The sequence below is a fragment of the Zalophus californianus genome, chromosome X, assembly GCF_009762305.2.
Source record: "Zalophus californianus isolate mZalCal1 chromosome X, mZalCal1.pri.v2, whole genome shotgun sequence".
In the NCBI taxonomy this organism is placed as follows: Eukaryota; Metazoa; Chordata; class Mammalia; order Carnivora; family Otariidae; genus Zalophus; species Zalophus californianus.
The window spans coordinates 35,299,097-35,315,078 of record NC_045612.1 but is presented as its reverse complement, the minus strand read 5'-3'; the positions used below and the strand labels follow the sequence as shown (position 1 = coordinate 35,315,078).

At 38.1% G+C, this 15,982-nt stretch overlaps 1 pseudogene; it reads right to left on the bottom strand.

Moving 5' to 3' along the window:
• Positions 1-3,709: 3,709 nt before the first annotated feature.
• On the bottom strand, positions 3,710-15,286 carry LOC113930478 (annotated as a pseudogene).
• Positions 15,287-15,982: the final 696 nt, after the last annotated feature.

The window sequence follows — 15,982 nt, the reverse complement described above, 5'->3', positions numbered from 1 at the left end:
TTACTCTGGAGAATCTGTTCTGGCAGTCTTTGGGTTGTTTTCTAGGTTATTTGCACTGATATAGGTGTTATCTAGTTGTATCTGTGGGACAAGGTGAGCCCAGCCTCCTCCTATTCTTCAATCTTCCCTGGAAGTCCCCAGGATTTCTTTAGTTATTTTGGTGCTTAGAATTAGTTACTTTAGTGTTTAGAATATACCCTTTTATGAGTTTACAGAGAAGACTTTTCAAAAGTTGACAGATTTATTGTTTTCTCTGTGGTTATCAGTTTTTTTTAATTTGTCCAAGGTAATTTCAAGAAGGAGAGATGGATTATTCAGCACATATAGATAGTCAAATGCTCCTCTAATCAAAATCATTTATAAATATTTAAAGTAAGTTCTACACATTGATTTCTGCCTCATTTCTAGGCATTAATAATAAAGCATCAGAAAGAGAAATTAAGAAAACAATCCCATTTGCAATTGCACCAAAAATAATCAGATACCTAGGAATAAATCTAACCAAAGAGGTGAAAGACTTGCACTCTGAAAACTATAAAACATTGATGGATAAATCAAAGACAACACAAAGAAATGGAAAGATGTTTCATGCTTATGAACTGGAAGAACAAATATTGTTAACATGTCTGTACTACCCAAAGCTATCTACACATTTAATGCAGTCCCTATCGAAATACCACCAGCTTTTTCCACAGAGCTAGAACAAACAATCCAAAAGTTTTTATGGAACCACAAAAGACCTTGAACAGCCAAAGCAACCTTGAAAAAGAAAAGCAAAGTGAGAGGCATCACAGTTCCAGACTTCAAGTTACATTATAAAGCTATGGTGACCAAAACAGTTTGGTACTGGCACAAAAATAGGCACATAGATCAATGGGGCAGAATAGAAAACCCAGAAATAAACCCACAATGGTATTGTAAACTAATCTTCAACAAAGCAAGAAAGAATATCCAATGGAAAACAGACAGTCCCTTCAATAAATGGTGTTGGGAATACGGGACAGCCACAGGCAAAAGAATGAAACTGGACCACTTTGTTATACCACACATAAAAATAAATTAAAAATGGATTAAAGACTTCAATGTAAGACATGAAACCATAAAAATCCAAGAAGAGAACACAAACAGTAGTGTCTCTGACATCAACCATAGCAACATTTTTTAAAGATATGTCTCCTGAGGCAAGGGAAACAAAAGCAAAGACAAACTATTGGGACTACATCAAAATAAAAAGCTCCTACACAGTGAAGAAAACAATCAACAAAACTAAAAGGCAACCTACTAAATGGGAGAAGATGTTTGCAAATGACATACCTGATAAAAGGTTAGTATCCAAAATGTATAAAGAATTGATACAAGTCAACACCCAACAAACAAATAATCTGATTAAAAATGGGCAGAAGACATGGACAGACATTCAGCCAACAGACACACGAAAAGATGCTCAGCATCACTCATCATCAGGAAAATGTAAATTAAAATTCCAATGAGATATCACCTTATACCTGTCAGAATGGCTAAAATCCAAAACACAAGAAATAACTAGTGTTAGTGAGGTTGTAGAGGGAAAGGAACTGTCATGCATTGTTGGTGGGAATGCAAGCTGGTGCAGCTACTTTGGAAAACAGTATGGATGTTCCTCAAAAAGTAAAAATAAAACTACCATATGATCTAGTAATTGCACTACTGGATTTTTACCTAAAAACTACACACACACACACACACAAAACCCAAAAACTAATTCAAAGGGATACATGCGTCCCTTTGTTTATAGCAGTATTATTTGCAATTACCAAATTATGGATGCTGCCCAAGTGGTCTTCTATAGATGAATAGATAAAGAAGATGTGGTATACATATACAATGAAATAGTATTCAGGCATAATGAAAGAATGAAATCTTGCCATTTGCAATGACATGGATAGAACGGAGAGTATAATGCTAAGTGAAATAAGCCAGTCAAAGAAAGACAAATACCATATGATTTCACTCATAGATAGAGTTTAAGAAATAAAACAAAGAACAAGGGAAAAAAAAAAGAGAGGAGAGATAAGCTAAGAAACAGACCCTTAACTATAGAGAACAAACTGATTGTTACCAGAGGGGTTGGGGGTGAGGAGATGGGTGAAATAGATGATGTCGTGATGAGCACTGGGTGAAATACGGAACTGCTGAATCAATTGTACACCTGAATTATACACCTATATTGTACACCTGAAACTAACACAACACTGTATGTTAACTATACTGGAATTAAAAAAAAATAAAATAAGACTGGATCTACTACTTAATCTTGGGTGACCCAGAAAAATATGTTTGGCTTGTTTTCTGTCTTTAGATTAATCATGCCCACAGATTAGCCATGCCCACAGAGCCCCCTTGCTCAAAAGGAACTCACTGTGGGGCGCCTGGGTGGCTCAGATGGTTAAGTGTCTGCCTTCAGCTCAGATCATGATCCCAGGGTCCTGGGATCGAGCCCTGCATCCGGCTCCTGGCTCAGCAGGGAGCCTGCTTCTCCCTCTCCCTCTGCCTCTCCCCCTGCTCATGCTCTCTCTCTCTCTGTATCTCTGTGTCTCAAATGAATAAATAAATTAAAAAAAGGAAATCACTGAGAAAAAGCAGGCTGCTGGTTCTGTCTTGCCTCCTCATTTTGAAAAATCTTCTCAAAGAATTAGAAGAACTGTCTTCTGCCCTTTTTGCTGTTAGAGCTATAGCACTCAGTCATGGCTCTGTGAACATACTCTGGACATTCCACAGCCTTGACCTGATGCCTTGCATACAGTGGTTGCAACCATGTGTGTGGGCATGGTGATGATCAGAGGAGGGGCAGGATAGAATTTATATGTGTTGAATTAATGACTGAAGAGAAATCAGTTATTTTTGTCAATAATTAAGCTCACCATTTCTTCAGTAGCAGGCAACCCGAATCCCAGTTCTGCCACTTAAAACCTTTATCAATTTGGGTGAATCACTTACCTTTTCTGGGCCTCAGTTTCCTTATCTATCAAATGGCATTAGAACTACTTGCTTTGCATGCCCTGTCAAATGATACACAAAATAGTGCAAATGAAAACACTTTGTGGAAAAAAAAAAACACTTTGTGAATGTTTGTCATTCTTTCTCTCCCCTTTAATTTGCTCACTCCCAGTGTGCCCCATCATGCTCTGGAGTCCTCACAAGTTGGAGTTGCTGACCATCCATTTGCTCTGGAAACTGACAGTGACACGTACTGGGGGTCAGGAATAATAATTTTGCTTTGGCATTCCTCTGAAAGTTCTAGGAAATGCCATCTAGTTCTAGAGATTTAGTGACACTCTGTTAGGTCAGACACAGGCAAATTTCTGATAAGTTCGACAATTACTTCAAATTCTTAGAGAGCCAAGGAGATGTTAGAGAAATATCCTGACCAACTGGGAATAAATTTAGTAGACCAGGGCAGGGAGTTTTAAGCATACAGGGGTTGAAATACACTGGTATTGTGAGCCTGATTTTTATGGTATCAAATCCCCCAGATATTTAGGGCCTATAACTAGGTTTAAGACCAAAGTGATTCACAATATTCTGGGTTTGAATAATCATGGCAAATCTGTAGGACCTTCCCCTGAAACTGCTTTAGGACTCTAGGACATAGCAAAATGTAGGGGCCAGGGGAGAGAAATTGTCATGTCATGTCTGATGATGGAAAGTGGCCCAGATCCCTGGATAACTCTCATTCTATATGAACTGGCAGCACACAGCATATGCCCCATCCTGTTCCTTCCTGGAGACTGACCTGGGGGCTGGGGTTGTCAGGAATGATAATTGTTTGCCATTGTCCCTTCCTGGTGGTGCTGGAGGCCCCTATCACTCCACCTACATGTGATGGAAGAGATGCAGGCTGGGCTGCTCTGCACCAGGGTGCAGCAGGGATGTGTGTTCTTGTTACTCTTGGACCTCTGAGGGGAGCTGAAGGCCTGAAAAGAGGAGACCTCACAGGTGGAGACAGGTCTCACAGAGGACTGGTGGGACTTACTCTTCTGAGAGGAGGTGGTGCTGGTTGGCTGCTGCCGTACCACATGGGTCACACCCATATTTAAGGACTGGGCTGTTGGAAGGGTCACATGAGTAGTCAGTAGCACAGACTGCTGCATGATGGGATTGAGTATTCATGTTCCTCCAGTTGGCCAACTGCTGGATACCTGCCATGGTCTCAGGAATCACAATCACATGCTGCACTGCCATGTGGGTGGCTGCTCCAGTCAGCTGCTGCCATGCTAGAGAAAACAAGATTTTCTGGGTCCTACTTGGCCAGGCCTCCTGGGCAACTAGGCCTGGTTGGATCTGAAGATACTGAACTGCTGGGGCTTGAGTGACAATGGTAACTGCATTCTTCATTCATATGAGATTGCCAGCATGCTTAGAGGGAGACCCTTGGAATCATAAGAATCTGGGTGGACACATGATGAGAGCTTGCTAGGAGTCAGGCTGGGCATAGATCTGGGCTGCTACTGTGTACAGGGGCATGCTCTGCTGGGCCACTGCAGCCATGGATGCCTCTGAGGACTGGTAGAGTGTAGATTGGTAGTTTAGGAGACTTCAGGTTTGGATTAGGAAATAGTGGCTCTGGTAGAGGTGGGAGCCTGGTTGTGGACAGTGTTCAGGTGGTTGTTGAAGGTCATACTCTAGTTGGTGGATGTCATCAGGCAATATGCATGATGAAGGCGGTTTGGCTTGGATTCACAGTGTCATACATATTCACCCAATGTTTGCAAACCTCCATGATCTGAAAATATGATTTCATTTGTGTATTATGGGAAAAATCAAGTAGGTGTGTCATGGTGACAGAAGGGTGGTTTAGGGTTTCAATCCTAGTGATTCTCAGCATCTATGGTCAGTATGTTCTTTAACAGGTTGATGAACTCCCACCAGTCTGCCTTTTCCACCAACGTGTCACTCCCTTTTAAATCTTTTGTCAAGTTCAACTGGGCCATATCATCTAAAAAGGTAAAAATGTACATCCTTGCTTCTTTCTACTTAATCCCCATTTCTGTTTCATGGTCATCTAGCGTCTTCAGCCTCCACAAAGAATATGGCAAATCTGTGTCACAGTTAAAAAGCCTAGTTATCTTTTCCCCTGCACTTATTAAATATTTAGCTGGCAAACCCTGTTTTTGTGAAATATACCAAATATGGTCACATTAGGAAGCTCCTGTGATTATCAATTTTATATAGTTGTTTTCATTTATCTCTGTGTGCATTTAATTTTAAGTCTTGGCTTTTTTTCCCCTATTTTTTTATTCGTTTTAATATTTGAATATATAAAACAGTCACATTTTATAAATTAAAATTATTTTAAAAGTACCTTCATGACATTAGATCTGCCCCTCCCCCACCTGAAATAGTTTTTAAAAATCAATGAAATACATGAAATGATGGTATTCAAGGTATTGGGCTCCAGGGAGTGGGAGGTAGTGACACTGAGAGATAGCAAATGAGCACAGGGAGCTTTTAGATTGCTCCAGCTTAGTTCGTAGAGAGAGTTTTGAGGTCACAGCACATTGGCAGACGAATTCACATGTAGCCTGACAGCCTCTTTGTATTGATAAGATGGAACTGAGAGCCAGGGAGTGTGAGGCAGTTGGATTCTCAGGACAGATTCTGGAGAAGAGAGAACTATAAAAAGAGAAAATTCCAGAGATCTGCATAGAGTCTCCTTCTGGTAGAATATTGATAATCACAGGTATATGAGGGAACTACCTGAGGCTTTGGAAGAAATAACAGAAAAATTAGAAGCAATAATCTCTGGGGCCACACAGAGCCAGAAATAGATCCTGTTCCTAAAAGCCAGAGCCAGAAACTTCATAATTCATAATTTAATGTATTTGGGGCTGCATTCATTTTTTTATAATATCAGGATGGTAACACCTATTTACATCCTGCATTTCTGTTGTATGTGTTTGTTCATCATTTTTGCTTTTCTAAATTATTTTGATTTAAATGTGTCTTTTTTTTAAGATTTTATTTATTTATTTGAGAGAGAGAGAATGAGAGCTAGAGAGCACGAGAGGGAAGAGGGTCAGAGGGAGGAGCAGACTCCCTGCTGAGCCGGGAGCCCAATGTGGGACTCGATCCCGGGACTCCGGGATCATGACCTGAGCTGAAGGCAGTCACTTAACCAACTGAGCCACCCAGGCGCCCTAGATGTGTCTTTTAACTAGTCAAGTGTCAGTTTTGCTTTATGAGCCAATCTCAAATTCTTTTTTTAATACAGGAGTTGTCCTTTTATCATTATATAAATAAAATTATTTTGGTATCAATTATTTCCTACAATTTATGTTGTGTTAATTTGTATTATTTTGTATTTTCTAGATCTCTTCTCTATGTGGTCTGTTTTCCTTGTCTCTTTTACTATCTAGGGGTTATATATATATATACTATTTACTATATATATATTTTTTTCTCACATAGTTATGTTTAATCAAACACATCCTATAATATAAAGGGTATACCCTTTTTTTTAAGATTTTATTTATTTATTTGACACAGAGAGACACAGAGAGAGAGGGAACACAAGCAGGGGGAGTAGTGGGAGAGGGAGAAAGAGGCTTCCTGCTGAGCTGAGAGCCCAATGTGGGGCTCAATCCCGGGACCCTGGGAACATGACCTGAGCTGAAGGCAGACGCTTAATGACTGAGCCACCCAGGCGCCCCAAGGGTATACCCTTTTTAAATTTGGCTTCTGACATTTTAAAATAATCTTTAAATAAGACCCTTTGAGAGGTGCCTGAGTGACTCAGTTGGGTAAGCATCCAGCTCTTGGTTTCAGCTCAGGTCATGATCTCATGGGTTGTGAGATCAATCCCCGCATCAGGCTCCACACTCAGTGGGGAGTCTGTTTGAAGATTCTCTCCCTCTGCCCCTGCTCCCACTCTCTCTCTCTAAAATAAATCTAATAAATAAATATAAATAAGACCCTTTGACTCCCATGTGTTACTTTTGTAACAATTCATGAGATTTATCTATTTTCATTTATCTCTCTTATCTCTTCCCATTTTTAGATGTTATTTCTACCTATCAGAACATAGAACACATACATGTTAAACTTCCATCCTTCTTTCCACTTTATAGCCTTACTTGTGTAATTGAAAATATTCAATAGTCACAATTAGTTTTTTTGCCTAAGTATCCCCAGCCATATTTTGATTGGATAAAGCTAGTCTTCTACTAGATTTATCTGAAAAGATGCATGAATGAATGCAATATTATCTGAATACTTCAGTGATGAAACTGTTTTTCTATAGCCTTTAAAACTGAATGACAGTTTTAGTAGCTTTATTAGGATATCCTAGTGTAGGCAACCCAGGTATCACTTAAATAAGTCCTTTAAGTATGTAGATTCATATCTTTTTATTCATGGAAAAGCTTTCTTTGATTATAGTTTTGAATATCATTTCTATTTCATTTTTTTTGTTTCCTTCTTTAAGGACCAAATTATGTTATATTTTCTTTGCTTATTTGTTATATCAAGTCACTAATAATTTTTATCTCTTCATTATTATGTTTTCATCATCTTGACTGCTTTTTTCACTCATCTTTATGGAGGCATAACCTACATAAACAAATTATAAAATAAATTACAATATTTTTAAGGATACAGTTGTATACAACCATATAATGACCAATGACTCAAATCAAAATATAGAATATTACCATCATACCATAAAATGACATCATTCCTGTTTGTATTAAATCTCATCCCCAAAGCCACAGCCCCAGGTAAGAGCTAATATACTAATATGCTTTCTGATATTATATTTTTGCCTTCTATACAATTCCATGCAAATGGATATGTGTTTTTTCCTCAGAATGTTTTTAAGATTCACTTCTTACTGTTCCATGTATTAGTGGTTCATTCCTTGTTATTGTTGAGTAGATGTCAATAGCACAGATTTATTCTATTTTTAAAAATCTATTCACCAGTTGATGGACATGGAGGTTGTTTCAAATGTTTGGGTATTATGAATAATGCAGCTGTGAATAATGCAGTCTTAATTCACATGTAAGTCTTTTGTGGATTTATGTATTTATTTCTCTTGAGTAAATACCTAGGAATGGGATTGCTGAATTATATAGTAAATGTACATTTAACTTCATAAAGAACTACCAAAGTTTTATCTAGTGAGATTTTACCATTTCACAATTCCTCTACTAGTTCCTTCACATCTTTGTCAATGCTAAGTTTTGTCAGTCTTAAATTTTAGCCATTCTAGTGCCTGTGTAGTAATTTAACATGATGCTGTTAATTTATATTTCCTGGAGGCCTAGTGGTGGTGTCTGAAGGTACACATTAGCTATTCATATATCTTCTTGGCTGAAGTATCTATTAAAATAGTTTGCCAATTTTTAATTGGTTGATGATAGGGTGGCTGGTGACTCAGGCAGCAAAGAATTGCACAAAGAGTAGAGCAACAAACAGGACAGAGTTTATTCATTCTCCAAGGGAGGAGAGGGGCCAGACATCAAGAGAGATGTCGGCCCTGAGTTTCTGTCAGGCTGGGCTTTTTAAGGGGTTTTGAAGGATGTGAGAGGGTTGCAGCTGTGCCCATGAGGGGAGGGGGTATGGAAGGGGTCAACTCTTGACCAGGTAGAGCAGGAGATGGCATGTTTTTTGAGGGGCTCTGTCCAGGGCTTGTCTGGGATGTGAGTTGTGGTGAGGCTAGAGAATATGTTTTGTAGTTGGGGTCCACTTTCTGAGAACGGAGGGCACTGTGACCTAGAAAAACAGAGTTAGGGCCAAGTGCAGACCCCTGTGAGTTTTGTCTGTAAGTTTGGCTGGAGGTGCAGTGGGGGGGGGGGGCTTTGAATAGATTCCTTTCAGTTTATTTCTCTTAAAACAAAAAGGAGACAAACTAAAAAGAGACTCTTAAATACACATAACAAGCTGGTGGTTGCCAGAGGGGATGTAGGTGGAGAGATGGGCGAAATAGATAAAGGAGATCAAGAATATACTTATATTGATGAACACTGAATTGTTGACTCATTAAACTGTACCCCTGAAGATAATATAACACTGTATGTTAATTATACTTCAATAAAAAATATTTTCTTTATATATTCCACTTACAAGCCTTTGTCAGAGATAAGTCTGCAAACATTTTCTCCAAATCCATGGCTTGACATTTTATTTTCTTCAATAAGTCTTTCAAAGAACAAAGATCCTTAAGTTCAATAGCGGGTATATTGACCTTGTATCCTGTGATCTTGCTAAATTAAATTATAAGTTCTAGTAGCTGTATTGTAATTTCTTTAAGATTTTCAATTCACATGATCATTTCATGTATATTTCTTAGGGATTTCTATGTAAACAATCATGTCTTTTTTTAATTTAAATTTTAGGTAGTTAACATACAGTGCAATATTGGTTTCAGAAGTAGAATTCAGTGATTCATCACTTACATACAACACCCAGTGCTCATCATAACAAGTGCCCTCCTTAATACCCATCTAGCCCATGCCCCACCCACTTCCCTCCATCGACCCTCAGTTTGTTCTCTACTGTTAAAAGAGTCTCCTATGGCTTGTTTCCCTCTCTCCTTTTTTTCTTTTCCCCCTTCCCATATGTTCAACTGTCTTCTTTCTTAAATTCCACATATGAGTGAGTTCATCTGGTATTTGTCTTTCTCTGACTTATTTCACAACATAATACACTCTAGCTCCATACATGTCATTGCAAATGACAAGATTTCATACCTTTTTTATGGCTGAGTAATGTTCCAGTGTGTGTGTGTGTGTGTGTGTGTGTGTGTGTGTGTGTGTGTGTGTGTGTGTGTCACTTTTTCTTTATCTATTCATCAATCAATGGACAGTTAGGCTTTCTATAGTTTGGTTATTGTTGATAATGCTGCTATAAACATAAACGTCAGGGTACATGTATCCATTCAAATCTGTATTTTTGTATCCTTTGGTTAAATACCTAGTAGTGCAACTGCTGAATTGTAGGATAGCTCTATTTTTAACATTTTGAGGAACCTCCACACTGTTCTCCAGAGTGTCTGCACCAGTTTTCATTCCTACCAACAGGACAGGAGGGATACCCTTTCTCCATATCCTCGCCAACACTTATTATTTCTTGTCTTTTTGATAATAGCCATCCTGAGAGGTGTGAGATGGTATCTCATTGTGGTTTTGATTTATATTTCCCTGATGATGAGAGATGTTGAACATCTTTTCATGTGTCTGTTAACCATCTGGACGTCTTCTGTGGAAAAATGTCTATTTATGTCTTCTGCCCATTTCTTAACTGGGTTATTTGTTTTTGGGGTGTTGAGTTTTATAAGTTCTATGTAGATTTTGGATACTAACCCTTTATCAAATATGTCATTTGCAAATATCTTCTCCCGTTCTGTAGACTGCCTTTTAGTTTTGTTGATTATTTTCTTTGCTGTGCAAAAGCTCTTTACCTTAATAAAGTCCCAATAGTTCATTTTTGCTTTTGTTTTCCTTGCCTGTGGTGATGTGTCTAGTGTATCTAGAATGGCTGAGGTCAGAGAGGTTACTGCCTCTGTTCTCCCCTAGGATTTTGATGGTTTCCTGTCTCACATTTAGGTCTTTCATCCATTTTGATTTTATTTTTGTGTATGATGTAAGAAAGTGGTCCAGTTTCATTCTTCTGCATGTCGCTGTTCAGTTTTCTCAACACCATTTGTTGAAGAGACTGTCTTTTTTCCATTGGATATTCTTTCTTGCTTTGTTGAAGATTAGTTGACCATATAGTTGTGGGTCCATTTCTGGGTTATCTATTCTGTTCCATTGATCTATGTGTCTGTTTTTGCTCTAGTACCATATTGTCTTGATGATTACAGCTATTTAATATAGCTTGAAATCCGGAATCGTGATGCCACCAGTTTTTTCTTTTTCAGAATTGTTTTGGCCATTCAGAGTCTTTTGTGGTTCCATACAAATTTTAGGATTATTTGTTCTAGCTCTTTGAAAAATGCTGGTGGTGTTTTGATGGGGATTTCATTAAATGTGTAGATTGCTTTGGGTAGCATAGATATTTTAACAATATTTGTTCTTCCAATCTATGACCATGGAAAGTTTTTCCATTTCTTTGTGTCTTCTTCAATTTCTTTCATCAGTGTTGCATAGTTTTCAGAGTATAGATCTATTATTTCTGTAGTTAGATTTGTTCCTAGGTATCTTATTGTTTTTGGTGCAATTGCAAATGGGACCAATTCCTTGATTTCTTTTTCTGCTGCTTCGTTATTGTTGTATAGAAATCCAACAAGTTTCTGTACATTGATTTTATATCCCGATACTTTGCTGAATTCACATGTGAGCTCTCGCAATTTTTTTGTGGAGTCTTTCGTGTTTTCTACTTTGAGTATCATGCTGTCTACAAATAATGAAAGTTTGAATTCTTCTTTGCCGATTTGGATGCCTCTTATTTCTTTTTGTTATCTGATTGCTGAGGCTAGGAGTTCTAGTATTGTTAAATAACAATGCTGAGAGTGGACGTCCCTGTTGTATTCCTGACTACAGAGGAAAAGCTCTCAGTTTTTCCCCATTGAGGATATTACCTGTGGGTAATATGAAGTTGAGGTATGTTCCCTCTATCCCTATTTTGTTGAGGGTTTTTAATCAAGAATGGATGTCCTATTTTGTCAAATGCTTTTTCTGTCACTATTGAAAGGATCATATGGTTCTTATCCTTTCTTTTATTAATATGGTGTATCAAGTTGATTTTTTTGTGAATATTGAACCTCTTCTGCAGCCCAGGAATAAATCCTGCTTGATCATGGTGAATAATTCTTTTAATGTACCATTGAATTCAATTTGCTACTATTTTATTGAGAATTTTCGCATCCCTGTTCATTAGGGACATTGGTCTGCAATTCTCCTTTTTAGTGGGGTCTTTGTCTGGTTTTGGAATCAAGGTCATGCTGGCTTCATAGAATGAGTTTGGAAGTTTTCCTTCCATTTCTATTTTTGGGAACAGTTTGGGAAGAATAGGTATTAACTCTTCTTTAAATGTCTGGTAGAGTTCCCCTGGGAAGCCATCTGGCCCTGGACTTTTGTTTTTTGGGAGATTTTTGATGACTGATTCAATTTCTTTGCTGGTTATGGGTCTGTTCAAATTTTCTCTTTCTTCCTGTTTCAGTTTTGGTAGTTTGTAAGTTTCTAGGAATTTATGCATTTGTTCCAGATTGTCCAAATTTTTGGCATATAGTTTTTCATAATTTTCTCTTATAATTGTTTGTATTTCTGTGGGGTTGGTTGTGAACTCTCCTCTCTCATTTGTGATTTTATTGGGTTCTTCCTCTTTTCTTTTTGATAAGTCTGGCTAGGGGGTTATCAATTTTATTAATTCTTTTGAAGAATCAGCTCTTAGTTTCATTAATCCATTCTACTGGTTCTGTTTGTTTATTTATTTGTTTGTTTCTATATTGTTTATTTCTGCTCTAATCTTTATTATTTCCCTTGTGCTGGCTTTAGCCTTTATTTACCATTCCTTTTATAGCTCCTCTAAGTGTAAGTTTTGTTGTATATTTGAGACTTTTCTTGCTTCTTGAGGTAGGCCTGTACTGCAGTGTACTTCCCTCTTAGGACCCCCTTTGCTGCATCCCAAAGATTTTGCACTGTCATGCTTTCATTTTCATTTGTTTCCATGTATTTTTAAAATTCTTTAATTTCTTGGTCAACCTATTCATTCTTTAGTGGAATGTTCTTTAACCTCCAGGTATTTGAGATATTTTCAAATTTTTTCTTGCGGTTGACTGCCAGTTTCATAGCACTGTGGTCTGAAAATATGCATGGCATAATCTTATCTTTTTGTACTTGTTGAGGACTGATTTGTGACCCAGTATTTGATTTATTCTGGAGAATGCTTGTGTGCACTCGAGAAGAATGTGTATTCTTAAGCTTTAAGATGAAATGTTCTGAATATATCTGTTAAGTCGATCTGGTCCAGTGTGTCATTCAAAGCCATTGTTTCCTTGTTGATTTTCTGCTTAGATGATCTGTCCATTGCTCTAAGTGGGGTGTTAAAGTCCCCTACTATTATTGTATTATCATCAATGAGTTTCTTTGTGTTTGTCATTAATTGATTTATATTATCTGTGTGCTCCCAAGTTGGGGGCATAAACACTTAAAATTGTTAGATCTTCTTGATGAATAGACCCCTTAATTATGATATAATGCCCTTCTTCATCTCTTGTTATAGTCTTTGTTTTAAAAATCTAGTTTGTCTGATATAAGTACAGTTACTCTGGCTTTCTTTTGATGTCCATTAGCATGGTAGATGGTTCTCCATCAGCTCACTTTCAATCTGCAGGTGTCCTTAAATCTAAAATGAGTCTCTTATAGGCAGCATATGATGGATCTTTTTTTTTTTTAATCCATTCTGATACCCTATGTCTTCTGATTGGCACATTTAGTCCATTTATCTTCAGGGTGATTTTTGAGAGATATGAAATTTGTGCCATTGTGTTACATGTAGAGTTAGTGTTTCTGGTGATATCCTCTAGTCTTTTCTAGTCTTTGTTGCTTTGGTCTTTTTTTCTCCACTCAAAAAAATCCCCCTTACAATTTTTTGCAGGGCTAGATTAGTGGTCATGATCTCCTTTCATTTTGTTTGTCTGGAAAACTCTTTATCTCATGGAATGACAGCCTTGCTGGATAAATAATTCTTGGCTGTATATTTTTCCCCTTCAGCACATTGAATATTTCTTTCCACTCCTTTCTGGACTGCAAATTTCTGTGTACAGATCCACTGTGAACCTGATCTGTCTTCCATTGTGTGTTAAGGACTTTTTTTTTCCTTGCTGCTTTCAGGATTCTTTCCTTGTCTGTGTATTTTGTGAATTTGACTATGTTACACATTGGCGATGGCCAGTTTTTGCTGAATTTAATGGGAGTTCTCTGTGCTTCTTGGATTTTTGATGTCTGTATCCTTCCCCAGATTAGGGAAGTTTTCAACTATAATTTGTTCAAAGAAACCTTCTGCCCCTTTATCTCTCTCTTCATCTTCTGGGACTCCAATGATACAAATGTTTTAATAAATTGCTGAGTTCTCTAAGTCTACCTTTGTGGTCCATTACCTTTTTTCCTTCTTCTTTTCTGCTTATTTTCCATAATTTTATCTTCTATATCACTGCTTCACTTCTCTGCTTTGTCCATCCTCTTTTTTATGGCCTCCATTTGTGTTTGCATCTTGGTAATAGCATTTTTAATTTTGGCCTGACTAGATTTTAGTTCTTTTGTCTCTGCAGTAAAGGATTCTCTAGTATCTTCTATGCTTTTCTCAAGCCCAGCTAGTATCCTTATAATCACTGTTTTAAATTCTAGTTCAGATATCTTACTTATGTCTGTATTGATTAAATCCCTGGCTGTGAGTTCTACCTTGTGTCTTTCTTTTGGGGTGAATTTCTCTGTTTGGTCATTTTGTCCAGAAAAGAAAAGAAGAAAGAGAAAAAAACAACAACAAAAACAAAAACAAAGAAAAAAAAAAACCTCCAAAAAAAGTGAAAAGCAAAGAAAAAAAACCCCAAAAAACAAGAAAAACAAAAACACAAAACAGGAAAACCAAAAAAAACCCCTGGATACTGGATGTGGTTTGGTCTGCTTGTTAAAAGATTATAGAGCTCAAAGAAATAAAATAAAATAAGGCAAAAAATTAAAAAAATATGAAAAGTATATATGTAAATTTTTAAAAAATTAATAATAAAAATTTTTTTGTGGAGTCTTTCGTGTTTTCTACTTTGAGTATCATGCTGTCTACAAATAATGAAAGTTTGAATTCTTCTTTGCCGATTTGGATGCTAGATCCTATTTCTCCTAGAGCTGAAGCTTTGTAGTACTCTGATCAGGAGACTTGGTGCAAGCAAGTTGTTTGTGTTGGTCCTCTGGGGGAGGGGCCTGCTGCACTGATTCTCAGGCCGACTTGTTTCAGTGGAAATGCTTCTCTGGGGGCAGGGAGGTGGGGCTTGGTGTATGTCACTCGGTCCTCCACTAGGTAGCGTTGTTTTGCTCCCTGAAGGCTTTCAGCACTGATGGGCAGGATGAAAATGGCTGTGCCCTGCTCTCTAGCCCCTGAGCTGAAAGTTTGCACACTCCACCCTTCAGTGAGTCCTTGCAGAAAAACAATCAATTACCCTATTTGTTTCCCTGGTTTTCGTCTGAACCCTGTGTTCACCTTGCCCTTGTGGAAGCCTTTTTATCTCAGGTGCATGACCGAGTTTCAAAACTCCAAATTTCAGGGATGCCCAAGGCATGGACCCACACTGTTCCTCAGGGAAGGGTGTCGCCATGTTTGCCTGGCCATCCCACGAAAGTGGTTGCGCGACCACATGGCGGTTCACAGTTTATAGCTGAAAACCAGCACCAAGACCTGCTGCCTTTGCCAGCTCCATGACTCCTATGCTTGGGAAGAGCACAGCACTTTGGCACCTCCTGTTCTTCCCGCAGCCCAGGGTATCCTCAGACCACCCCGTCACTCCTGAGATTCTGGCCCTCTTTGCCACCTGAGCACCTTTAATCCAGGCGCGTCCCCCACAGTAGTGGACTTAAAAGTTCAGATTTTGCACTCCACCCCTTCTAATACGTTGCAGCAGCCTCTGTAAGCAGGCTCCTTCCCTGCAGCCACATCCATAGCTATGTCTTCCCCAAGTGAACTTCTGCACCTCCTACCTTCCAAAGGTGGTCCCTTTTCTACTTGTAGACTTGCAGTTTTTGTCCTCTCAACCTCTGATTGACTTCTTGGGCGTTCAGAATAATTTGATAACTAGCTGTGTTCAAGGGATGAGATACACTTCAACAATCATGTCTTTTACGAACATAGATAATTTTATTCTTCCTTGCCAATGTCTTTTATTTCTTTTCTTACTTTATTCCAGTTACTGAGACTCTTCATATAATGTTGAATAGCACTGCTGAGAGCAGACATCTCTGCCTTGTTCACCATCTTCAGGTGAGAGCGTTTTGTTTTTCATCATTGATAGCTCTTG